Below are 27,645 nucleotides of genomic sequence, written 5' to 3'. Positions count from 1 at the left end.
TAAGTCATGATCTTCTCAGTTTTTATTGATTTTAATATACAATTTGACTTTGATAAGATAACTCCAAGACCTGCCCAGTGATAGAGACTGCAGGCCAGTGAAACTTGAGACCAAGTATCCTGTAGGGAGATAGGAAAGCACAGAGGAAAATCCAAGACTAAAATACAGAAATAACCGTATGAGAAGAAACAAAGAGACTTCCATTCCCAGTAGGTGTCTGAGAGCTTTGTAAGTGAACAGACTTTGATAATAGATGAGAAGAAACAGGTAAAGCTGTTAAGTACCTAAAAGAAAACAGATAACGATTAAGAAAGGGGAGCACAGAAACAGAAATCTAGACAAATAATCTCCCTTAAGTCATGGAATTTAAAATGTTGCTGAGAACCAGTTTCTCTGTTGACTGGGAGAGGCTGGCTTAGTTTAGTCATCACTTGTCCTTCTATTAACAAAAAGGGTCATTTTTACTTCTGTATCTATTTATTCAATGACTATGAATCGATGGAGCCCCTTCTATGCTCTAGGCTGCTCTTAGAAGGAGTAAATTTGGTATATACTTTGCTGTTAGGATGGAAGCAGACAAACAAATCAGTTTCTTACAAAGCAGCTCCTAGAGAGTGGCTCCTACAAAGCAGTGGCCCTAGAGAGCTACACTACTCGCCTGCTCCTCACCTCTCCTCTTTTCTGGTCGTTGTCTCTGAATTTCAGTTTTCAGTCACAGAAAGTGAAAAATCGGGCACTGTCCTTGTCCTCATGGAGCATTTATCTGAGGGCACAGAGAGAGCATGGATTAAGAAACACATCAATACTGTCCACTAAACACAAAATTAAAATCTCAAATACTGTGTGTACTGTTTTTGAAATTTAAAAGTTCATTCAAATGACATTTTTTCCCCTAGAGTTTTTATATCTCATTCTGTTGCCTGGCATATTATAAAGTTAAGGTTAATAGTTGCAGGTCTGTGAACCCAAGCATTTCAGAGTGTTTTTTTCCCACTCCTAATTAACCAGCTGTAGGAAAATACACTTCAATAAGACCTTGCTGTATTTTCACCATCACCATATTCTAGTCTCTCATTACTGCAATAGCAGTGCCTGCATAGGCTGCAAACCTCAAATGTGTTGCCTTGACTCCCTGGGCCATGAAGGCTCAGCTTCTTGCTAACTCTTCCATGTGTATCATCAGTGTCATCTCAAGCTCTGTCATCCTCCCAGGGACCCACAGAGGGCAGAACTTGCCCGAGGACCACAGTCAAATTCTGGTTTCCAGTTCAAAAGTTGGGAGGCAGCAGGTGTGCCCTTCTGCTGAGCTGCAGAGAAACACACTGACTGCTGCCAAGAAATAAAGGCAAATCAGTCACAGAACTCTGCCAGGGAGAGAAACCTCATGAGGAGCAGGTGACAAAGGCGGGTGAAGAGCTGACACGTTCACTTCATGCTGCACTCTTGAGGAAGTACAGGGTTGGCTTGTATTCTTTGTTTGCAAGAAAGCAAACTTTGGACAGACAGAGCAAGCAGTCATCTGCTCAGGACAATTCCAAGACCACCAGGAAGCCACCTTATCCATACCTGCCCCAACACAATACCCCACAATAGCCCATCTTCTTAACTGCTCAGTGTCCCAGAACTTTGACCTTTATATAAAGACTAACTGATTCAGGAAAGAGAGGCCAGGGGTGCCTTCAATATTTTCCCTGACAGCTTTATTCCAATGTCTAAGCCCCAGCCTTCTTTTAGGTTGGAAAGTCAGCGGATTCCCTGTAGCACTCCAAATATATTTCTCTCTTTGGTCATGCTTCTTGTTGGCTCCTGGAAAAATAGTCCTTTGTGTCTGAAGTGGGAAAGGGATGCAACAAAACCTGAGGGAACTTGTTCCTCCATCAGGTAGGGGAGACGTTTGGGATGAGTTAGTGGTTTGGAATTGCACTGAAATAGAATTGTTCTGTTGAGCTTAAGGAACACTCGATTGCCATTAGTCCATAAATGCTTGAAGAGATTCTATGATGATGAAGAAGATCAATAGAATTCATTTGGTATATTCCAAGAAACAACTAGCCTGACCACAACTAAATCTCTTTTTTGTTTTATGTTCAACAATTTAAAAGCATATTCTTATTCAAAATGACTTTGTTATCACAATAGAGTAATTAAAGTTAATTATGAAATGCCATACCTTTTTAAATATCATAAAGCAATAGATTTGAAATTTTTAAAATCCCTAGGGTCCTAGATCTTTTGATAATTTCTGTCTCCCAAGATAATTTCTCCTTAAGGAGTTGCTATAAATTAATTTGTATGGAAAGGACCACTGGACATGTTCTTGGAAGAGCAAAAAGGCAAGTGATGGGAAGAGTGCATTACTCCTTGCAGTTGGAACGGGACAAATGGGAACATGGAATGAAGAGTGGTAGCAGGTATGTAAATGGAAAACAATTCCACTACAAGCAGCTTCCCTGTACCCGTTATTTGGCTCTTTTCTGCTCTTTTTTTGCTTTTATTTATTTATTGTTTCGAATGACTCTATTTAAAGAAGTCATGCATTGTCCTTGGATAATGAGTAGAAGGACTAGGAACTGAACTCTCAATTTGGATCTTTAGGAAGAAGTCAGATATTGATAAAGGAAGCTCTGCAACAGAAAGCCATCAGGGTTTTGGACAGGAGATGGCATGTGAATTGCCCAGTGGGGGTTTCCCAGAACCAGGGTTCAGCTTTAAAAGGACCTACCACTTTATTTAAGAAGCAGGCACAATTCTGCAATATACAGGATTGGGTTACTTCCTTCATTTAGCATGGGGAGCAGAGATACTAAGTAATTAGTTTGATCCAAGAAGTTAGAGATTTGTGATTAACATCACAAGTCTGAACTAGCCAGGCTGGAGCATTTCTGGAAATCTTTCTTTTGATTTTCCTGTCTGATGCACATTTATGGTTTGAACTGAGTTAAACTAGAACCACAGCTTTATGTGGTATTTCTTCATTTATACTTGTTTCTTAGACAGTAAAGGCTGTTATCCCAGGTGCTTACTTCACTCAGTCCTTACATGGTCTTTGAGGACTTTGGGCAAAATGGAAAAAAGGTAAATTTGTTTGCTTTTTATCCACAAGCACCCTCACTGGGATGGAGTAAAGTACCTTGAATAATAAAGCTATAGGAGAGATGAAAGCATTTAAACTTAGACAATTGTGTACCAGTCTGGTCCAAACCAGTAGCTTGGTTTTCTTACATATAGTTGGATGTAGGATGCAACCATTATAAAATCTGTCCTCAAAGGACATTTAAGGTTAAATGGATTTCTGTGATATGCATACAAATAAAAGAATTAATTGCAGTGCTTTGTTCTTCTATTTTGATTGGAAGGGATGCACGTGCATGCAAATTAAGACACACACCATAGTTATGTGCCATATTAAAGCAGAGGATTTCACTGATCAGTTTGTTCACCTTACATTTAGAATAGAAGCAAAAATAAGTGTTCCCTCCCCCTTTTTTCTAGAATTCTTATTATCCATATATCTAGTCTACAGCCTATTCCCTCAGGAGCTTGTTTGCTAGTCAGTTGTCATAATTGAAAGCATGATCAAACTTATTGTAAACCAAAATCTTATAGAAGAACAATGCAGAGCATTCCTTTTTTATGTGGGCACCTGAGGTCTTAACAATTCTAGAGTCAAAGGTAAAAATCTCTGTTCAGTACAAAGAAAAGAATGCTGTCTTGGGAACCAGGAAATAGACTCCATTTTTCCACTTCACAGTCTGCCTCTGGCCAGATCCATGAACTCTGGCAAGCATTCCAGTTGAAGAAAGAGAAACTGAAGTATAAAATCTCTTAGATTTCTTTCAGGTATGGTGTTCCATCTACACGTATTTCTGAAATTATAAACATCCTGGACATCATGATAGGACAGTAAAGCTGATAATTTTCACTGATATTCCCCTCATATAACCCTACATAAAAAATTATAAAGCCTTTAATTCTGCTGTATATGCTTTATTCTCTGTCTTCTGCATGCGTGTGTGCTAAGTCGGTTCAGTTTTGTCCGACTCTTTGCAACCCCATGGACTGTAGCCCAGCAGGCTCATCTGTCCCTGAGGATTCTCCAGGCAAGAATACCAGAATGGGTTGCCATGCCCTCCTCCAGGGGACCTTCCCAACCCAGAGATCAAACCTATGTCTTTTATATCTCCTGCACTGGCAAGATGGCTTCTTTACCACTAGCACCACCTGGGAAGTTCTCTATCTTTTATGTATATATATATATATATATATATATATATATATATATATACACACACACACACATACACATACACATATATATGTATATATTATTTATAGTTTTATAAATATATAATGATATATATTATATATAATTATATAAATTTATATATAATATATATATTTATCAGGAGAAAGCTTATATATATCTTTTCTTTATATATCTATAATTTCTCCTGATATTTCCAATAAATAGAGAGATGGCCTTCAATATTCTAGTCACAAACACTGCTAAGTCACTTCAGTCATGTCCGACTCTGTGTGACCCCATAGACTGCAGCCCACCAGGCTCCCCTGTCCCTGGGACTCTCCAGGCAAGAACACAAATGCTTAGATGCCAAATAAAGCCAGGTGTTCAGTAAATGCAGATTAGTCAGTGTGTTGTGTGGAGATATGTATGCCTCTCCCTCTGAATGAGCTCAGTCTGAGAAACTCATTTAGCCTTTACCTTCAAGTTTCATGAACCTATGGTGACACTTTCCTTTTCCTTTCCACTGAATGGTTTGTAATAACAATAAAGCAAAAGAAAACATTGAAATTGACCAAGATTAACTTAGTTTTACTCTCCTTGGTAAGAATCTAGCATGACAGTTTTTACTTTATACAGCTGCAGCTTCACTATAATAGAGAGACAGCCCATGTCATCAGTTGTTCCTTTTCTGGCAACTGAGTTGTAATGGAAGCTGAACACATATACTCAGGAATATAAACTGAGAACTAGCTATTGTGTTTCACCTGGCAGAGCTTGGACTGGAAAATTTTAAACCAAAGCCAAATTCCTATTTTATAGTCAAAACACTCCACATTTTATCTCTACTCCAATATATACAGCAGTTTCTCTGATTTCCCTTATCTCATCTTTATTGATGAGGTTAAAAATATGTTTTTACTGTAATCCCCAGATCTATATGGTCTCTCAGTGTTAGAAATAAGGGCAAACATAGTAAGCATATATGAACATTACACATGCTACTTAATTAGCTAAACAAGAAACAAAAAAAAAACCCAACTGTCTTTGTCAACCTTATAAAAATGTTTGATACATAAAATTCAGAATAATGAGAATTTATATTCCTTCTCAAAATGGATTGTTTAGGTGATGCTCAGACACCAACAAAATGGCTCTCGTATAGCATAAAGTTCTAAAGGGAATAGTTTTGTACTTGTTTTCCAGATAGGGACTTCTGGATATTTATATACAAATACCGTATTTGACTGAAATTATGATCTCAATTATATGAGAAGTTGTTTTTGCTTACTTGATATTAAATCATCACTCACAGGCCTTCTCACTTACAAACTGATTATTTTGACTTCATAAATATGTAGAGATACTCTAAGAATGTTTGATAATTTAAAACTTCTGTGGTAGTTCAGCTAAGTGACAACCAAAAATTACAGAGAATTATTCTATACAAAAATAATCTCATCCATGAAGATATAAGAAAACTTCCCTTTGAGGTAATTTTCAATCAAATTCAAATAATCAAATCATTTGGAAGTACAGTTTCAAAGATATATAAGCCCTTTCTTAACCTAAGAAACTTATCTAGTATTCATGTAAATGTGTATGGACAGCATATGACAGAGATAACAGTGAATTTGAGAATTTTTAGTTGGGAAATTGGAAGACTCCGTTCAAAACCAGAGAATAAATTCCACCAATTAGTTAAAGAAAGGGATAAGCATCCAGCAAACCATCCTAATAATACAGACACTTCATAGTAAAGAGACAGGAGAGAAAATTCTACCTTGGATTTCTGAACCCCCAAGTCTCAAATGTGAAATATGCCAACCATCTTTCGTTTTCATTATTATCATTATCACAAATGCAATGGTGTTTAAATATGAAGATGAAAACTGAATTGGATGTCCAAAATGTTATAAATGAACATGAGATCTGCCATCCCAGAAGAGAGGAATGATCTATATTGTTATTATCCTGAAGAAGAAGGCGATTTATATAGCACTGACAGTGCACTCAGCTCTGTACTGTGGGCGGGTAATACCTGTTTCGGTTCAGTGGGCTTCCTGTCTAAATAAAGCTGAAAGCAAAAAAGGACAAAGACAAAAACTAAATTCATCATCAGAGTTACAGATCTGATCTCATCCATTCCACTAATCCAACTCTATATGTCTTTGCCCACAGGTGTCACCAAGAAAGCTTTATAGAGAAAATGGGTATCATCTACCCTTCCTATGCCAGTCCAAAATATTCCCAGATTTAGCACTTCCTTTCCACATTTCTTGGTATCTCATCCCAATAACTGGGGCTCCTCTGTTCTTTTCTCTTCTCAATCTCATATGTCACCAAGTTCTGAAGATTACTCCCAAATATATGATCATGTCTTTTCTAATTGGCACATGTTCCTTTGGGGCTCACAGCGATAGGGGAGTAGAATGAGCAGCCCTCCTTAATGGCGGAAGGTTGACACAGTCAAACAAGCCAGATGAAATCACATGATCAATGAATGACAGATGTTCCATCCCCATCAGTGTGGCATTCAGGAACCACTCTTCTTCACTATCCCCCATGAAGTTTCTCTGTAGATTCTGAAATCTTTAAGCATGTAGAGAAGGGAATGAAGAGCTCCTCTCTGAGGAGGGCATTGCTATTCATTCAACAAATCCTTTCAATAAATATTTACTGATCTCTGAATTGACCCTCTGGGGATGACAAAGCATTTTATCAATGGAGTTAAGTATGTAGCAGGGCATTTTGGAATGAAGGATCAAAATGAACACAATCATTGAAACAGTGAGTGATTGAAAGTTGCTCAGTTGTGTCCCACTCTTTGTGACCCCATGGACTAAACAGTCCACAGAATTCTCCAGGCCAGAATACTGGAGTGAATAGCCATTTCCTTCTCCAGGGGATCTTCTCACCCCAGGGATCGAACCCAGGTCTCCCACATTGCAGACAGTCTTTACCAGCTGAACCACCAGGGAAGCCCAAGAACACTGGAGTGGGTAGACTATCCCTTCTCCAGCAGATCTTCCTGACCCAGGAATCAACCCAGGGTCCCCTGCATTGCAGGCAGATTCTTTATCAGCTGAGCTACCAGGGGAACCTTAGGCATTAAGGCATGGAGATGCATATTAGAAGGAAAACTGATCAACACATTTGATTCTTAATAGAACGTGCAGTTGCTATCTGGATTCTAGCTAACTCTTGAGTTTTTACATGGCCATTTAAATGTTATGTGTGTGTGCATTCATATGGTTACCAGTAAACACGCTCTGGTTAGAAAAATTGATTGTCCTGGTAAATTATTTTTTAGGTTTGCTTCTTTATTTCCTGATGGACAACTCGGTCTACAAATGGGAGTCCATGAAAAAGGGTAGTTAGGGTAGAGAGAGCATGAGAAGTCAGATGATAGAAGTAAAATATATATATATATATATATATATATATATATATATAGCTGGGAAAGTAGAGAAACAGAATGGATAACACAAGGACAGAAAAACAGATGCAATTATCCAAAGAGTATTTAATGAAGGATCCTTTTAGTCACTGACTTTGCTTGGCTTCCTTTCAGTTACTGGATTTTGGGTCAACAGAAATTCCTTCAGGGCCAGAGGCCTTCTCTTACCTTCCTCTCTAAAGCAGTCACAATGTCACTGACTCGGGCACACATGCATGAAGAAATTCAACCACAAAGCAAGGACCAGAAGGCCCATGCTCCTGCTCTTCTTTTGTAAACTGTCTTCCTACGTTTGAAACCAGACTTCACATTTCAGTGGCACTGTCCTAAAAGCAGGCTAGGAAGCTGGGTTCTTATTATTTCCACTTTTCTTCTTCTTCTTCTCTACGTACTCCTGTATTAATTCCAAGCCTGCAACCCAAGTGTCTACTCTGATTCTAAAGTTGCCTGAGCATTAATCTAGCATGGCATCTCTCATAGAGGTAGATGTACAACAGCCATGATGCATATTAGATATTTATTAAATGTTAGATAAGTATATGAGCATGACAAAGAAGAGAGAACTCACGAGCTACAGTCTGATGGGCAATCCAAAGATAAAGAGTAAAGGAAATAGGTAGAGGCCATTTTATCATAACTGATTAGTCAAAATAAAGGAGTTGGTGAAATTTATCTTTCACCCCTTATCTAATTTTTCTAGTGACTTTTATCTCCTCTTAATTACAACTTCCAAATGTCAAGTGCTCTCAGGCCACCAGCAACACTGATCAGAAAAACCAGCTTAAAAGAATACATTTCAGTTGTCTAATGAAAAGAAGGTATGCCTTTGTTTATTGTTTATTCATTTGACATGAGAAATTTCCTACTGAACAGTTGGTATCTGCATATATGTGGAGTTCAGTCTAGGAAGCCAAGATTGAAATTCTGACTGTTAGAGTCTAGTCATGTAACCTATATGGCATACAATTTCACCTTCTTATTATGGTGATAATAATAGCTATTTAATGGAGCTATTTTTATTAAATGACCTAATTGCATAAAAGCACAAAGAATCATGTCGGGCACAAAGGAGTCTATTAAAAATATTAACAAAAACATCAATGTAGTTTCCCTCAATAAATGTTAATTCTTATCCTATGTGTTTTTTTTTTTTTTTTCCTTTTCTTTTTACTGCTATCTTTTTATTGTTCTCTTTCTCCTCCTTTAAAATTGGGAGTTCCCATCATAGTTAGTGGAGAAGGCAATGGCACCCCACTCTAGTACTTTTGCCTAGAAAATCCCATGGACGGAGGAGCCTGGTAGGCTGCAGTCCATGGGGTCGCTAAGAGTCGGACACGACTGAGTGACTTCACTTTCACTTTTCACTTTCATGCATTGGAGAAGGAAATGGCAACCCACTCCAGTGTTCTTGCCTGGAGAATCCCAGGGATGGGATGCCGGGTTGGCTGCCGTCTATGGGGTTGCACAGAGTCGGACAGGACTGAAGCGACACAGCAGCAGCAGCAGCAGCAGCAGCAGCATCATGGTTAGTAAAGTGTCTTTTGCTGTGAGTTCTCAGAATATATTTAAATGAAATTGAATGTTTAAGGGAGTCAATGAATGAGTGAGGAAGTAAATTAATGCCGAATTGCAATGTCTTATCTTTTTTCCCCTTCTATTTGGGAATCTGTAATCAACTTGTGAAGTATCACCAGTCTAACACATCCATCCAGGACCAAAAACTTTCCTGTCATTTTTTAAATGAATTATTCTGTTTTGAAAGTAATATATTGCTTTTAATTCCACATTTTGTTACATCACAGATAATGCATTGCTCAATTCTCTATAGTCTGTAAAAAAGTGAATAGGTGATCCTGGTTCTGCTTTTTCAGGGCTATGAAATTTCACCATTGAAGAACAGTTAGATTTTTTAATCAAATAGCTTCTTTGGTCACACAGATAGAAGGCCACTGAAAACTAAAAGACAGTGTGGGCAATAAGTATTTAAACAAAGCTAACTACACAATGACTGCTGTCAGTGGAATTCAATAAGCTTTGATGGTTAATATTAATTCAAATAGCATGCCTTTGTGAACAGGTAAGGGGCCCAAAAACCTTAAATGTTGAAAAGAACTATAGATCTTCAAAGTCAGACACACAAATGGAAAAAAAAAATTAAACAAAATTAAAAATAGTAGTGTGCAATGGAGACTTGAATAATGTAAAAGCCTTGGTTTGAAGCGAGGGAGTTGGAAGAAGCACTTGCAAATCATTTTATTTGTAGAAAACTCCCATGGAGAGTGTATTTTCTACTAACTTAATGAGCAATGGGTTGGCAGCTTCAGTTATTTTTTAAAAGAGCCTACAAGATCATCATCATCATAGGGTCAGATGTTAAAGACAAAGATAGATTTTAAATTATGAGAGACAAAAATCCAGGCAATCCTACAGAACTCCTTTAGGGGAGAATTTCTGAAGAAGGCAAAGGGTTGGTACTGAATTAAGAATTTAAACTGAATGGAATAATCATATGGCTGCTTTACCTCAAAGGAAAGGGTCGAAACACAGTACACTGGACTGTGGCATTTCAAGTATCTTAGTTTAACACGTTGCTTGTTAGTCTTTCTAAAAGGGTGAAGGAGAGTGATAAAAGCAACTCCAGCAATAGAAGCAACACCAGGACAATAATTAGAAAACAATGCAAATTTCTTATTATACTCATTTCAGCTATCCCAGGAGAGTAAAGGGTCTGTACCATGGGGAATGAATTGGGATTCATAAACATTTTCTGATGAATATCATTATTTAATAAGAATATTTAAAATAGCATGTCATGTATTTTTCCTTATGAATTGAAGTTTAATTGGTTTCAAGTGAATCCTGAGAGAATTTCCAAAGAGGAAAAGAAAAGTACATACACAAATACACATATTTACAGCTACAGGTGGATCATTCTCAAATGATTCTACCTTCATATGCCCAAGGACAGCTCTGTTTTCTGATAAGGAATCCCTGGGACAATCCTTCCTGAAACATATACCCTTTTGAGAAGCTACTATTTTGTGAAATGATTTTTTCCTTTGAAATCATACTATCTCCCAGATTAAAACCTAAACAAATTATCTAAATAAAATTACCTAAATTATATTTAGGTATTCCTGGAGTTCCAGCAAAGGGACTGGAATTGCCAGGTTTGAAGGTCAGTGGGAATTGATTACAGAACTTCCACAGAACTGGGGGAAACAGAGACTCTTAGAGGGTACAAACAAAACCTTGTGCACAACAGGACCCAGGAGAAAGGAGCAGTGACCCCTAAAAGACTGCCTGGGTGTGGTTGGGAGTCTCCTGCAGAGACATGATTGGACAGTGGCCTGCCACAGGGTCCAGGAAACTGCCAAAAGCACTCCTGGAAGGCTGGCATATTTGCATATGTCCTCTTGGAGCAGGTCACCATTAGCCCTACTATAGATCCTGCAGCCCTAACATAGAGACTACAGCAGAGAGAACTGGGCCACCTCAGGCCAATCTACAGGGAGGGAGCACAGCCCCACCATTAGCAGAAAATTGGATGAAAGATTTACTGAGCATGACCCTGCCCACCGGAGAAAGACACAGTTTTCCCCATAGCAAGTCCCTCATAGCAGGAAGCTTGCACAAGCCTCTTATCCTCATCCATCAGAGGACAGACATAAGAAGCAAGAACTTCAATTGCATGGCCTCCATAATGGAAACCACAATCAGAGAAAACTAAACAAAATGATCACATGGATCACAGCTTTGTGTAACTCAATGAAATTATAAGCCATGCCCTGCAGGGCCACCCAAGATGCATAAGACATGGTGGAAAATTCTGACAAAACATGGTCCACTGGACAAGGGAATGGCAAACCACTTCAGCAGTTTTGTCTTGAGAATCCCATGAACAGTATGAAAAGGCAAAAAATATATGAAATAGGAAGATGAGTCCCCCAGGTCGGTAGGTGTCCAATATGCTACTGGGGAAGAGCAGAAACATACCTCAAAAAAAAAAAAAAAATGAAGAGGTTAAGCCAAAGTATAATATGCTCAGTAGTGCATGTGTCTGATGGTGAAAGCAGAGTCCAATGCTATAAAGAGCAATATTGCATAGGAACCTCTCGAATGTTAGGTCCATGAATCAAGGTAAATTGCAAGTGGTCAAATAGATGGCAAGAGTGAACACTGACATAGGAATCAATGAACTAAAATGGGGAGGAACAGGCAAACTTAATTCACATGACCATTATATCTACAACTATGGGCAAAATCCCTTAGAAGAAATGGAGTAGCCTTAATAATTGACACGGAAATTTCTTCAAGAGATGGGAATACTAGACCATCTTATCTGCCTCCTGAGAAATCTGTATGCAGGTCAAGAAGCAGTTAGAACTGGACATGGAACAACAGACTAGTTCCAAATTGGGAAAGGAGTAGGTCAAGGCTATATATTGTCACCCTGCTTATTTAATTATTTAATTTATATGCTGAGTATATCATGTAAAATGCTGGGCTGGATGAAGCTCAAGCTGGAATCAAGATTGCTGGGATAAATATCAATAATCTCAGATATGCAGATGGCACCACCCTTATGGCAGAAAGTGAAGAACTAAAGAGCCTCTTGGTGAAAGTGAAAGAGGAGAGTGAAAAAGTTGACTTATAGCTCAACATTCAAAAAACTAAGATCATGGCAACTGATCCCATCACTTTATGGAAAATAGATGGGGAAACAATGGAAATAGTGACAGACATTATTTTTAGGGGGCTCCAAAATCACTGCAGATGGTGATTGCAGCTACGAAATTAAAAGATACTAGCTCCTTGGAAGAAAAGTTATAACCAACCTAGACAGCATATTAAAAAGCAGAGACATTACTTTGCTGACAAAGGTCCATCTAGTGAAAGCTATGGTTTTTTTCAGTGGTCATGTGTGGATGTGAGAGTTGGGCTATAAAGAAAGCTGAGCACCAAAGAATTGATGCTTTTGAACTGTGGTGTTGGAGAAGACTCTTGAGAGACCCTTGGACTGCAAGAAGATCCAACCAGTCCATCCTAAAGGAAATCATTTCTGAATATTCACTGGAAGGACTGCTGTTGAAGCTGAACTCTAATACTTTGACCACCTGATGTGAAAAGCAGACTGATTGGAAAAGATCCTGATGGTGGGAAAGACTGAAGGAAGGAAGAGAAGAGGACGGCAGAGGATGAGATGGTTGGATGGCATCACTGACTCAATGGTCATGAATTTGAGCAAACTCCAGGAATTGGTGATGGACAGGGAAGCCTGGCATGCTGCAGTCCATGGGTTCACAAGAGTTAGACATGACTGAGCAGCTGAACTGAACCAAATAGTTGACTAGAGTCTGAAATGCAACACTTGGGTGCAAATCTCAGAAATGACAAAATTATCTTGGTTTGTTTCCAAGGCAAACCATTTGATATCACAGTGATTCAAGTCTACGCCCCAAACACTAATGCCAAAAAAGATGAAGCCGAATGGTTCTATGAAGACCTACAAGACCTTCAAGAGCTAACACCAAAAAAGATGTCCTTTTCATCATAGGGGACTGGAATGCAAAAGTAGGAAGTCAAGCGATACTTTGAGTAGCAGGCCTTGGAAGAACAAAATGAAGCAAGGCAAGGGTTAACAGAATTTTTCTAAGAGAACACACCGGTCATAACAAACACTCTCTTCCAATAACACGAGATGACTCTACATATGGACATCACCAGATGGTCAATACTGAAATCAGATTGATTATATTCTTTGCAGCTGAATATGGAAAAACACTATACAGTTAACAAAACAAGTCCTTGAATTGACTGTGGCTCAGATCATGAGCTCCTTATGACAAAATTCAGACTTAAATTGAAGAAAGTAGGGAAAACCAGTAGGCCATTTAAAGTGAAATGAAGTGAAAGTCACTCAGTCATGTCAGACTCTTCGCAACCCCATTGACTATAGACTGCCAGATTCCTCTGTCCATGGAATTCTCCAGGCCAGAATACTGGCATGGTTAGCCATTCCTTTCTCCAGGGGATCTTCCCAAACCAGGGATCAAACCAAGGTGTCCTGCACTTCAGACGGATTCTTTGCCATCTGAGCCACCAGGGAAGCAAAAGAATACTGGAGTGGGTAGCCTAACCCTTCTCCAGCGGATCTTCCTGACTCAGGAATCAAACTGGGGTCTCCTAGGTGGTAGGCAAATTCTTTACCAGAGCTACCCAGGGTAGTCAAAAGGCCATTCAGGTATGACCTAAATAAAATCCCTTATGATTATTCAGTGGAAGTGACAAATAGATTCGAGGGATTAGATCTGATAGAGTACTTGAGAACTATGGACGGTGGTTCATAACAGTGTATGGAAGGCAGTGAACAAAACCATCTGAAAGAAAAATAAATGCAGATAGAAAATGGTTGTCTGGGGAGGCCTTACTTAGGAGGCCTTACTTAGTTGAGAAAAGAAGAGAAGAAAAAAAGGTGAAGAAGAAAGGGTAAGATATAACCAACTGCAGGCAGAGTTCCAAAGAATAGCAAGAAGAGATAAGAAAGCCTTAAGTGAACAATTCAAAGAAAAAGAGGAAAGCAATAGAATGAGAAAGACTAGAGATCTCTTCAAGAAAATTGGAGATATGAAGTGAATATGTCATGCAAAGATGAGTACACTAAAGGACAGAAAAAGGTAAGGATCTAACAGATGTGGAAGATATTAAGAAGAGGTGGCAAGAACACATGGAAGAAGTGTACAAAAAAGGTCTTAATGGCTCTGATGACCATAATGGTGTGGCCACTAACCTAGAGCCAGACATCCTGGGTAGTGATGTCAAGTGGCCTTTAGGAAGCATTACTAAGAACAAAGATATTGGAGGTGATGGAATTCCAGCTGAGCTCTTTCAAATCCTAAAAGATGATGCTGTTACAGTGTTGCACTCAATATCTCAGAAAATCTGGAAAGCTCAGCAGTGGCCAGAGGACTGGAAAACGTCAGTTTTCAATCCAATCCCAAAGAAGAGTGATGTCAAAGAAAGTTCAAACTACTATACAATTGTGCTCATTTCACCTGCTAGCAAGGTAATGCTCAAAATTCTTTAAACTAGGCTTCAACAGTATGTGAACTGAGAACTTCCAAATATATAAGCTGAAGAACCAGAGACCAAATTGCCAGTATCCATTGGATCATAGAGAAAGCAAGGAAATTTCAGAAAAACATCTACTTCTTCTGTGGCTATGCTAAAGCCTTTGACTGTGTGGAGCACAACAAACTGTGGAAAATTCTTAAAGAGATAAGAATAGCAGACCACCTTACCTGACTCCTGAGAAACACGTATGTAGGTCAAAAAGAAACAGAACCAGACATGGAACAATGCACTGGTTTAAATTTGAAAAGGAGTATGTCAAGGCTATATATTATCACTCTGCTTATTTCAGTTATATGCAGCATACACCATGTAAAATGCCAGGCTGGATGAAGGACAATCTGGAATCAAGATTGCAGGGAGAAGTATCAACAACCTCAAATATGCAGATGATACCACTCTAATGGCAGATAGTAAAGAGGAACGAAAGAGCTTTTTGATAAAGGTGAAAAAGAGGAGTGAAAAGCTGGTTTAAAACTTAGCATTTGAAAAACTAAGATCATGGCATCTAGTCTCATTACTTCATGGCAAATAGATGGAGAGAATATGGAAACAGTGACAGACTTTATTTTCTTGGGCTCCAAAGTCACTGTGGACAGTGGCTGCAGCCATGAATTTAAAAGACAGTTGCTTCTTGGAAGTAAATCTATGACAGATCTAGACAGTGTATTAAAAACCAGAGACCTCACTTTAAGACAAAGTCCGTCTAGTCAAAGCTATGGTTTTTCCAGTTGTCATTGTGGGTGTGAGAGCTGGACCATAAAGAAGTGATCTATTCAAACTATGGTGCTGGAGAAGACTCTTGAGAGTCCTTTGGACTGCAAGGAGTCCGTGAATAATCATTGGAAAGACTGATGCTGAAGCTGTAACTCCAATATTTTGGCCACCTGATATGAAGAGCAGACTCATTGGAAAACATCCTGATATTGGGAAAGTTTGAAGGCAGGAGAAGGGAATGACAGAGGATGAGATGATTGGATAGTATCACTGATTCAATGGACATGAGTTTGAGAAAGCTCCAGGAGATAGTGAAGGACAAGGAAGCCTGAAGGGCTGCAGTACTTGGGGTCACAAAGAGTCAGACATGCTTAGCAACTGAACAACAACAAATACTTAGATATTAAGCTGGTTCATCAATTCCACCTAATATGAAATTTGAGCTTATATACCAATGACATATGTTAAAAATGAGAGCCATGGGGTTTTTCAATGATCAATGAGTTTCATTTTTCTATTTTTGATCCAAGGAAGCATGGACCATATCTGATTTGCTTAGGCAGATCAATATCAGACACTTCATCATCCCTGATGAAATAAAATATTAGATTTTTACTTTCTTCAAAGCTGCTGAGTGAATCAGATTATGCCTAGCTGGGCCCATAAAGGTTAAAACTCTAATGATCTTTGTTAAATTAGCACTAGGCCTGAGATACCACTCGGACACCATAGAGTACACTAAAGTCAGTGGTCTCTCCTCTGGCCTGATGAACAGATATACCCCTCCCAGGGCCTGTGGCTCTCTCTCAGGTAACATTGGCTAGCCCACTTTGCCTGTTGGCCTGCCCCTTTTCAAGCCTGACTTATAGAACTTTCAAAATCCCAACAACTTCTTAGAGAGAGTTTACTTGAGTTCATGTCTTTGTGTAAATGTGTAAATGTCCCCTGATCAAGAGGAGGAAAGAACCCAGCCTATGTTTATGTCAGAAACCAGAAAGGATTAGTGTCCTTGCCCATTTTTGTCACTCAGTTATCCTAAAGCGCTCACCTTAACAGATTGACTGATGCTCTCTCTCTTCCATTCTTCCCAAGTCTTCTGTTTGGATGCACTGATAGGATTCATAGTTGGATAGAAACATAAAAAATGGCTATGTGAATGGGTTACCAAGGACATGAGAAATGCAAACTAACACACTAGACACCTCAGAGTCTCTGGGAAATCACGATGGCTAACTTGAGACATTTGGGAAAAAAAAAAAAAAAAACACAAGACTTAAAATCTGAACTCCAGACAAGTTGGATAAAGTCCCACAAGCATATGAGTACTATTAATGCCTGAGATATTTTTTAAAATAAAGTTATGGGTATCATTCATTTGATAAATGGAAATTAGGAAACATTAAGAAAATAGCCAAGAGTTATGCAATCCTAGATCTGCTCACTCATATACACATTGATGATGACAGATGACACTCAAGTGTGCCTGTATTATAGAAATGTATTTAAAGACAAACGATGTGCAATTCTCACCCATGAAATGCTAATGTCAATCACAGCTCAAGGATAACAAGAGCTGTAAGGGAGGTCCTCACACCATTCCAGTGCAAAAGGAAGACAATCTTCTTGTCATAGAGAAGCAGGCAACTTCAGAAAGGAAGCACATCAAAGCTGGCATTTCCCAGATTAAAAAAATAAAAAAGAATAAAGATGGAAACAGCATTATAGCAAAGGCTCAGTCTCCAAATATGCATAGGAGAATCACATCTGTGTATTCTATCCATATTCTCTGCAATTGGATGCTGACCATAGAAGTCCTGCAACCTAGATGCTGACCACAGATTTCTGATATAGGTAAGAGGGTTTCTCAGTTGTTTTGGTCCAGCCTCAGTTTTCAGAAGGTCCTGTGAAGCAGCTTTGAGGGTGGGACTTTTTTAGCCTACCTGCCTCACCTCCCTGGCATCCAGATCCTTATGAATGAGGGGAGTTTTGCATGATGCTGCCCCTCTTTTCCTCACCCTTTTCTCAACAGTAGCCTATCTGTCACAAGAGCAGATTTGGTCCAAGGATGCATCTCACCCCTGTCTCTGTGATGCAGTTTTCTATGACTATCCCCAGTTGGCGCTTTTGTTGTCCATGGGCCCCATCAAAGTGGCTTTTTTGTCTCTCACTTACAGATGTAAATCTTTTACTTTGTGAGTGAGAAGGGTTGGGAAGCCCACAGGTGTTTCAGGCATGTCCCTACCCCGTAGTCCCCATCAGCTGCTGCATTATCAGTGGACTTAGTCTCTGACTCTGCCGCAGACTTGCTCCTCACCACATGGTGGGAAAGACCTTTCACATGAATACTGCTTTTCCTTTGGCCAGGTGTCCCCAGCAATACTTGGCAATGTCTTACTAGCCCACACTTGGACATTGAGAGCTCTTTAAAATTTTAGCTCATCCTCACCTGCTTGTTTTGCAGCGAAGAAGTCCTTTCTATGTTCTGCCATAGCTGAGACAGATCACATGTTTCAGCTTACCTTGGAAAGACTTGGAATGAGAAAGAATCCACTTGGTGGTTTATGGTTTGGGGCTGCCTTGCTACCTCAGTGGTCTCATGGGCTCAAGAAAAATACAATTTTGTAGATAATCTGGGTCTTATTCATTTTTAAGGTGACAGTGATTTTCTTTGAAGCTTCCTGTAACCCAAGGCAGAAGCAGAAACCCCCTTCAAAATATTGAAAGCAGAAAATTTATAGAACTAAAAGGAGAAATAGACAAATAGCTCACAGGCATAGAGGTTTTACCAAATGTCTCTCTCTCTCTCTCTCTCAATGATGGACAGAACAAGCAGATTTTCTATACCTTATCCACATCCATATCTTAATCTTCCACAGATAAGCAATTATCCTTAATAAGTAACTGAGCAAATAATTAAGAAAGAACATATTTTTAAAATAGCACTTGGACCCAAATAATTAAATTCCTAGAAAAAAAAATTACTGAGAAAATGAAAGAAGAACTCAAATAAAAATAAAAAGCTGTCAATCAAGGAATATCTCAGTCCTTCCCATTTTTCAGCTATAAAACTTCCCTACTTCTCTGCCTGCTTTTGAGTCTCCACCAAATACAAGTGAGGTCAATAACTCCTATTTTATAGAAACCTCTGAATAGGCTTTGCTTGTTTATTTCCACAAATACCGTAGGATCAACTGAATATCTATATGTGATTTGCTAACTGGTCTCCCCATGGGCAGCAAAGAGAGATCTATGAAGGAAGCAACCACTCAGATTGGTAGGTGGTGGGGCCAAGAAGAAGCAAACTTACATGGGAGTCTTTTCTAGGGATTCATAATGTGATTAAATCCCTGCCTGTGCTCAACACATATTAAGAGCTTATAGAGAGGTTTTAATAGGGGTTCAGTCACATACATGTGTTCAGATGGTCTCAATAACTCATTGCTCTCTCAAGGCTACATCCTTGAAAATGATCCCAGTGCTAGAAAGATGGTCAGAACACATATTCTAAGGACAGAGAGGAGGTGAGGAGCTTGCAGTTGTCTATGTCCAACTCACAGGTCAATCATCCGTCATGCTGTCTCGATGACCTCCTCTAAGACTACATATGGAAAAATAACCCCTGACTCCTTCATTATAGCATGTATAAATATAAATTCCAGATGGGTCATTTATCTAAATGCAAAAGATAGTAAAAATAGTACTATAATATAATATCTTAATGATCTTGTGGTAAGCAAATATATTATTTTAAACTTTGCACAAAAAAATAGTAACACAAGAACAAAATTGACAAATTGAACCTCACTAAATTTAAAAATCTCTATTAATTTGAGGAAATCCTTGAGAAATTAAAAATTCAGAGCTCAGAATAGAAGACATTTGTAGTTATTAACAATAGATGTTAGTTATTAACAAGACTGAACATCTGCCTAACCTATGAGCCAGAAATGCACTTATATATATATACTCAATAGACACTAATATAAATGAGTACCAAAAGACAAGTATGATGAAGTCCATAACAACTTCATTTAGAATAACCAAAAACCCAGAGAGAGGGGCCCTCAATGGATGAATGAATATATATTAGTATAATGAAATAATATACAGCAATAAAAATGACTAACAAATTATATATACAACACATTTGAATTTCACAATTAATGTTTGTAAAAATAAGCCAGACACATACAACATTTTTGAATGCCATAATTAATATTTGTAAAAATAAGTCAGACACAAATGAATACATATATGTATATGTACATATATACATACATATATGTATACATATAATTTCATTTGTATTAAAGAGCAGAAAAAAACAAAAGCTGATCTAGGGAAAAAATAGCTGTGAAGGATGCTGAAGGCATCTAATGTCCTGAAAATTTTACCATCTTGATATCAGATCTAGTGGCAAGGTTAATAGATTTGTAAAAAGTCATTGAGCTACACACTTAAGATTTATTCATTTTATGTGAATAACACACCATTATGTGTCGAGAAATAAGATTTTATCAATTGGAGCATTTTTACCGTGATGATGGCTTCAGGAGTCTGGTAACAATAGTAGGATAGTGTTAGTCGCTCAATTGTCTTCAACTCTTTGTGACCCATGAACTATAGCCCACCAGGCTCCTCTGTCCATAAAATTCTCAAGGAAAGAATACTAGAGTGTGTGGCCCTTTCCTTCTTCAAGGGATCTTCCCCACCCAGGGATCAAACCCAGGTCTCCTGCATGGCAGGTGGATTCTTTACTGTCTGACCCACCAGGAAAGAGTTGAGAATTTAGCACAAGTTTCAGTGTTAGTTGGCTTGCTGTTGGAATGTGGTCATGGGAAGTCTAGCAGTATTAAGATCAAGACCCTTCCTAGGCCATTATATGCCAGCGATTTTTGCTGTCTAGACTTCTTAGTTCTTGCTCGTATTTATGAACATGTTTCTCCAGCATTCTGTTGGAGTCTATAAGCTACTCAATAACTTATATTTTCTGTATAAATTTTCTACAGTTAATTTCTATTCCTTGCAACCAAGAATCCTAGTTAAAAAAAAAAAAAAAAAGATCGGAAGTGAAGTATCACAAGATAATAGTTTAACCAGAGAATGTATTAGAAAAGCGAGAAGGTTCCATATTTCAGATTGGAATGTTTGAAATATTAGACAGTAAAAACAATGTTTTAACCACAGCTTTTGTATTTTTAAAGTTAGAACATGTATATACTAAGCACAACAATAGTCTAAGAAAACATTGAAATCCTGGCCAGCTTCAGAAAGAAACAAAGATTTTGGCTTGGTCTGATAATGGCTATTTTGAAGCAGTGGGGGGAAAAAAAAAAAAAACTTAATCATTGTTAAAAGAGAACTCCTTGAATTATGAAATCTACAATTTGAAATTTTACCTTCACATTTTTGATCTTCACAGGTTCCCAAAGAACCAAATGTGAGTTCCCTGCTCTTGCTAGAAATGCTCCCAACTCAGTGGAAAAGTCTCCCCACCAAGCTAGCTCCCCTATTACTTGGCCCAGCTGTGCCCTAGTCAGTCCTCAAACCAGTGGATTCTGCCTGCCTGCCAAACCTCAAAGTTATTCAGTAAAGCCAATCCTACCATGGAACCAGGGGGTGCCTAACCCTTGTGATACTACAATGCCTGCCTCCAACAATCTTTTTCGATTCACTCTGCTCATAGTTGCAGCTCCTGTGTGGCACAGCAAGCCACTAATACACAGCAACTAATAAACTGCAGTCAATCTCATCTGTCGAGGGTTTCAGGTATCTCATGTTCTGCCATCTTGTACTATTTCGAGTGGTGGAAAGGAGGTTATCAGCAAGCTCCTCTGCTTGCAGACAGAATCCAATGGCTCAAAGTCTAGACATGTGAAGTCTGAAAGGCCTAAAAAAGGCAAATTCTCATCTCTGAGCTAGATTTTCACAAGAAAAATCAGGCAGTAAGTGACATAACAGAATGTAGCATCACAAATTTAACACAGAGGCCTTTTTGAGGATCTCCTGTAGATATTCTATGACTACAAAGAGGACAGCTGAACTCCTGATGAAGATGCAGCCTGAGGACAAGAGCAAATTATCAGCCTCTCTCCACCAGAATCTGTCATTGTGAATCACCTAAAGGCAGAGCCCATGATCGATACAGACACTTTTAAAGTAAGGGCCTCAGAGATGGGCAGGGCTTTGAAATATTTTGCTTAGCAGACAAATACCACTGGACTCAAGTACTCAGACAAGTCAAGATCTATAGCTCTAGCTAAAAGTCCGGCGTGTTCCAAAGCCAGTAAGTCCTTCTGCTGGACAGCTTGGTATGGCAATATGAAGTCTGAAACTGCTACAGCCAATCTACCATTATGAAAATAAACCTTATTTTATAAAAGACAGAGCAGAAGAACCAGATGAAACTGGCTCCATGGTATCTGTGAGCTACTGAATCAAACAAATTCTGAAATGAGACTTACCTGTGGCCTTCTAGGTACATGGGAAAACTTTTTTTTTTCCTATAACTTGTTCTTACTGCTATAATCATTCCAGTCAGAGAGCCCTAAATAATTTTCTAAACTATTTTTAAAAGATGGGTTTATAATTATTGCAATATTTCTAGATATTTTAGGGCAAATTAGACCCCTATACCTCTGAAATGATCAATTCTAGTTTAATTTTAGGGAAATACAAATTTACAGCTATGGAGTAAATCAAAGAAACTCAACAGTGGACATAAATAATAATGAGAGAATGGCAGGGAAAATGTGGGGACAATTAAGACCAGGAAGAAGCCTGGATGAGTGGTACTTATGAATGTCAAAGTAAGGTAAAAATGTTCAAAGATGAACACATGCAGACAGGAGAGACTTGAAGGTATAAGTCAGGAAGTAGACAAAAAATGTTTTCAAGAAAACCACTTTCATTCAGATAGCTAAGTGGTGAGTTATCTGCTAAGAAACTTGGTGAATGTTTCTAAATCTTTCTAAAATTTGACTAAAACCTTTTTAAGTGGGAGAGAGGCTCTAATTCAAGGAGAAACACATGAAAGAAAAAGTTATTAGTTGTAATTATACTGATCAAGACTGTGAAACAGGTATATAGGACAGGGAATTCCCTGGTCCAGTGGTTAGGACCCTGCGTTTTCACTACCAAGGGTGCAGGTTCAATCCCTGATTGCAGAACTAAGATCCCACAAGCAACGTGGTCAAGAAAAGAAAAACAAACAAACAAACAAAAAAATGGGAACTAGCCGATGCAAACTATTATATATAGAATGGATAAACTAGGTCCTACTGTATAGCACAGGGAACTGTATTCAATATCTTCTGATAAACCATAAAATGGAAAAGAATATGAATATGAATATATACCTATGAATTACTCTGTTGTACAACAGAAATTAATGTAACATTGTAAATCAACTATACATCAATAAGTGAAAATGAGTAGTGTCCGACTCTTTGCGACTCCATGGACAGTAGCCTGCACCAGGCTCCTCTGTCCATGGGATTTTCTAGGCAAGAGTACTGGAGTGGGTTGCCATTTCCTTCTCCAGGGAATCTTCCCGACCCAGGGATGGAACCCAGGTCTCCCACATTGTAGACAGACGCTTTACCGTCTGAGCCACAAGGGTTAGAGATACATTTAAAAAACAAATACCAAGGTTTAAACTTCAACACATGTCCATTCTCTATTTTTTCTTACTTAATAAACTAAGAAATATTATGCTCTATTTCTTATATATCCATAAGAATTCTGTTTATATCCATAAAGTTCTGCTGTGGACTCAGGAAATTACAATATGTGTTCCATACCCATGTGGGTTTATCCAAATACGAAATGAATAAGTTAGTACACATCATGTTCATATGGCTGATTTAATAAATTCTGAGCCCAAAAAGGACACAAAAATGCTAAAAGAGGGCACTCTGTACTTAGAATGGTAGTACTTGGAAATACGAGGAGGGCAAGGGAACCCACTCCAGTATTCTTGCCTAGAGAGTCCCATGGACAGAGGAGCCTGGTGGGCTACAGTTCATAGGGTTGCACAGAGTTGGACAAAACTGAAACAACTTAGCATGCACGCATGCATCTGGAAATATAGCTAATGTCACCCGAGAGGAATGGAGTGAGTGACCGGGCCACCTTTCTGTTCATGGTTTTCATGGTTTCCCACCACCTACAGAATAAAATGCAATTCTATGCACAGCATACAACCATTATATATACTCCGTCTACCTAACTAGCCCATTCTATGGCCATTTTTTTTTCACTTGACACTTTGCCAAAGATGAAACATGTGTACTTTCTATAATATATTCCTGTTTATGTCTGTAAATATAAAACTATTTTTGTTTGGGATACAATTCTACCTACCTATTACCACCAGCACACAGAACCCTGTAATATCTTTAATAAAACCTTCCCTGCCATATTCAGACTGGTATACAAATTCCAGTATTTCTCAATTATCTTTGTGTTACAAGACAATGTTTTTGGTTTTCAGTTGCTTACTTATCTCCCTGGCCTATAGAAGGGAAACCCTTATTTATACCTATTATCTTCATTATATCTATTCTCATAGCATCAGCATGGTGCTTTGCACACACTGGTCTCAAAAGAAATATCTGTTATATGAATGAATGAATGATGCCAGGAAGACCAGCTTTATGAACTGACAATAAAATATATTGGTTATTTTTATGTATACTATAAAATGCTCTGAAACACAAATAATGGTCCTATTTAGATGCAGAAATTTAAATATTAGAATCATCTTCTTAGTTTAAGTTATGACTTTGATTCCAATGAAATGTAAATGTTCTTTGAAATAGTAACCTAGTCCTAGATTTAGGATTCTAAGTCTATCCTAGATTTATTGTATTGATAACCAAATTAACTCCCTTGGGTATATCTACTCTTCCCTGACTCTTCTTGGTTCAAATATACTGCCTGAAGTAGTTGATCAAGTCCTGTGCTCAGGGCCAATGTTTCTGATTAGTTATGGTTTTTAAGTTTTTGATAAATTACTGAAAGCTTTTTAGTGATGAGTATAGGGCACATATATTCTTGAAAGAGAAAGAAGAGACTCCTATGAAGGTGAATGAAAGAAGTTTGGGGAACTGACATTTCAACATTTCAAGTATACTGATGGTCAGTGTAAAGACTTATGGATGGTGGGTTTCCCTGGTCCATAATAAATCATAATATTTTAACTGACTCATTACATTCCATACTGAGAAACCAGCATTTTTTGCATAATCAATATCCCAAATGTAATAATATCAGACTTTAAAAAATGACTGAAATTATTCCAGTTGGACCTTTGCACTTTGACCTTCATTAATTTTTTTTGTTTCCTTCCTTAGTGGAATAGACATAAAGCAAAACCCTTTGATAGGCTTCCACTCAGAGAAAGGAAGGTGATAACATCACAAAGCCCTTACCAACAAGGCCACATTGCTTATCACTGGGATGAATTATTCACCATTTCAGCCTTTTTTTCAACACAGGGATATGGAAAGAAGGTGAACTTGATAGTCAGCTCTGCACTTCTGGGGTCAGCCAAGTACTTATCTTCAGAGCAGCAGAGGAACGTTAATTTTACAAGGTCCTCTACTTGATTCTACTGCAATGGAAATACAACCAAGACCTTATCAGCCCAAGAGATCAGCCTTGGAGCTATAAGAGAATATGTTCACCTTGAAAAGAATAAACTCTGGCAGGGAAAGGGATGGGTTTTATTGCAGTGAATTTGCAGTTTCAGATATGAAGCTGCCTTCAATTTGTGCATAAATATCATTTTTTACCCTTTGATTGGAATTTCCTATCTTTCTACTGCACCTCAAAAACTACTGAATTCAAAATTTTCTGTTTTTTCTTGATTCTATTACCCTAGAATACTAGGAAACCTTTAGCCATTTTATTTCCTACTACCAGGTATGTTTTAGCTCCAATTATAAACTCTGCATTATTTGTCTTTCCTTTTCCTCTTTGTAATCTTTTTCCTATACTGAGTCTTCTTGCCTTTCTTCTTTTTGCTTTAATCTCATTTGCTGTTCTCAGCAAGTGAAGTAGTAGCTAATTTATAATGAAGGTAGATAATTCATAAGTTCTTTTTCCAGAAGGATTTTTTTTTTTACATAAGGTAGGCACAAAGCAGGAAGGAACCAAAATGCATTAGTTATCTTTGATAACTTTTGTATTATTTTATTACATCCATTCTTATAAGCGTTAGTTATACACTTCCCATGTGCCCTGCTTTGCAAATGGAAGGTAGGTAAAAAACACAAGCTTTGTCTGTAAGGAATGTACCTTTTAGTGAAAACACAAACACGAGGTGATTATGCTGTTGGATGATAAAAGACATAATTATGGAGACAGACTGAAATGTATGTCTTTTCTAGCAGAATTCTCAAGGATGATATCTTTTCTAAAGGTATGAAGGTTTGGGGAGTGTTTGAGACATCAACTTTCAGAACCTGAACAGTTCAGGTGTCATCTGTTCTGAAGCTGATCTTCCTGCCAGATTTTCCTTTTCTGCTTACCCTCTCAAATGGCCATTATCTTTGCAAAAGAAAAGCTTACCTTACTGTGGTTTATCACCTGCCGTTATCAGAACCTACATTGAGACATCAAATAAAAGAACAATTCAAAGTGGTGAATTGGGGCCTGAGAAAGAATGACTTTGGTAACTAAAAAAAAAAAAAAATCCTCTTACGAACCAGGTGTTTCTAATGTTTGCTTTCAAAAAAAATTAAGAGACAACTGATTGAACTGATATCATATAGAATATTAAAAATAAATTCTAACGCTAAATCACTATGTGATTTCTTTCTTTTTTCCTTATAACTCAGAAAGGAGTCAAAGAATTGAAAAACATTTGACAAGAGTATTCTATTCCCCTCTACATATTTACTGAACAAGATCTATCGTGTTTAGTCTTTAAAAATGGAAACTAGAAAGAGTTGGTGAATTCTGTCTTGTTCTAGAAATAATATTCATAGCTAGATACGTGAATTTATAAGCTTATAAATAAGTGCCCTTTATGTCATTAAGAGATTAGTTCCCATAATTTTTGTGAAGCAATTATTTCTCAAAATGTAACAAAATAATTATATCATTTGGTCAATTGTATACTATGGATAATTGTAATGATAACTCAATCCAGAAAAAATGATAGAACCTACAATCAAATAAAATTATTTTTTATATTAAGATACTGTTATTTATTTAATATTTTCAGAGAAGCATGAGAATAATCACCAAGATATTTAAACATAAAACATATTTAATTTAGATACATTATCTAGTACATTTGAAATGAAAATATAAATGCAGAGAAAGAAGTGATTGCTAACATATATAAAAAGAGATTTGTGGTGTGGTTTAGTCACTCAGTCATGTCAACTCTGCAACCGCATAAACTGTAGCCTGCCAAGCTCCTCTGTCCTTGGGATTCTCCAGGCAAGAATACTGGAGTGGGTTGCCATTCCCTTCTCCACAAAAAGAGGACTATCTGAGAGAAAAGGCTCAGAGGAGAGAAAATGGAAAAGAACAGTTCAGGGAAAGACATATATAGCAAATACAAAAGCATGGATTCCAGAGGGTTTTGCAAATTGAGACTGTAGGTGATTATCAGCAAGGAATTGCTGGGAAAGAAATGAGGAATTCAACTTACCAGAGCAGTGTTGCTTGAAGGTGGCAACACATTAAAATTTCTAGAGCGACTCTTCCCTCTCTCTATTGCTGAGTTTTCTTAAAGACTTCAGCCTCTTTCCTGAGTGCTCAGTCAGAAGAGTTCAAATTTAATTCAAATTCAATGATTTTGAAGCCTCATCAAAAGCCAAATGAGTTGAGTCTAGAATTTCTCAGATTATCCTTGTCTTGGAAGTAAATTCCAAGGTTCAGCCTAAAAGAGCTAAATATCTCAGCAGCCAAGAAAATTAAAGTTGGATGGTCAGTGCAAGCAAGTTGAATTATTGCTCAGTAAAGAATTCTACCTAATATGCAACAGTCATAGGAAGAAAAAAAGAAAAGAGTGCTCCATGATACAATGCTTGAAGGCTTGGATCTTCCCAAGAGAAACTGTGAGGAAGAGAATTTG

The 27,645-nt window shown here is 37.9% G+C and overlaps 1 long non-coding RNA gene across 1 annotated transcript; it reads right to left on the bottom strand.

Moving 5' to 3' along the window:
* On the bottom strand, window positions 1-27,645 carry LOC113882834. Its single transcript, XR_003508451.1, has 6 exons — window positions 27,220-27,645; window positions 18,071-18,229; window positions 17,082-17,219; window positions 16,600-16,660; window positions 670-763; window positions 1-284 (listed from the first exon to the last, which is right to left on the bottom strand). It is a non-coding gene; the product is annotated as an uncharacterized LOC113882834 (long non-coding RNA).

Source organism: Bos indicus x Bos taurus, chromosome 24 (assembly GCF_003369695.1).
Source record: "Bos indicus x Bos taurus breed Angus x Brahman F1 hybrid chromosome 24, Bos_hybrid_MaternalHap_v2.0, whole genome shotgun sequence".
Taxonomy (NCBI): domain Eukaryota; kingdom Metazoa; phylum Chordata; class Mammalia; order Artiodactyla; family Bovidae; genus Bos; species Bos indicus x Bos taurus.
This window is presented reverse-complemented; position numbering and strand designations above follow the sequence as displayed.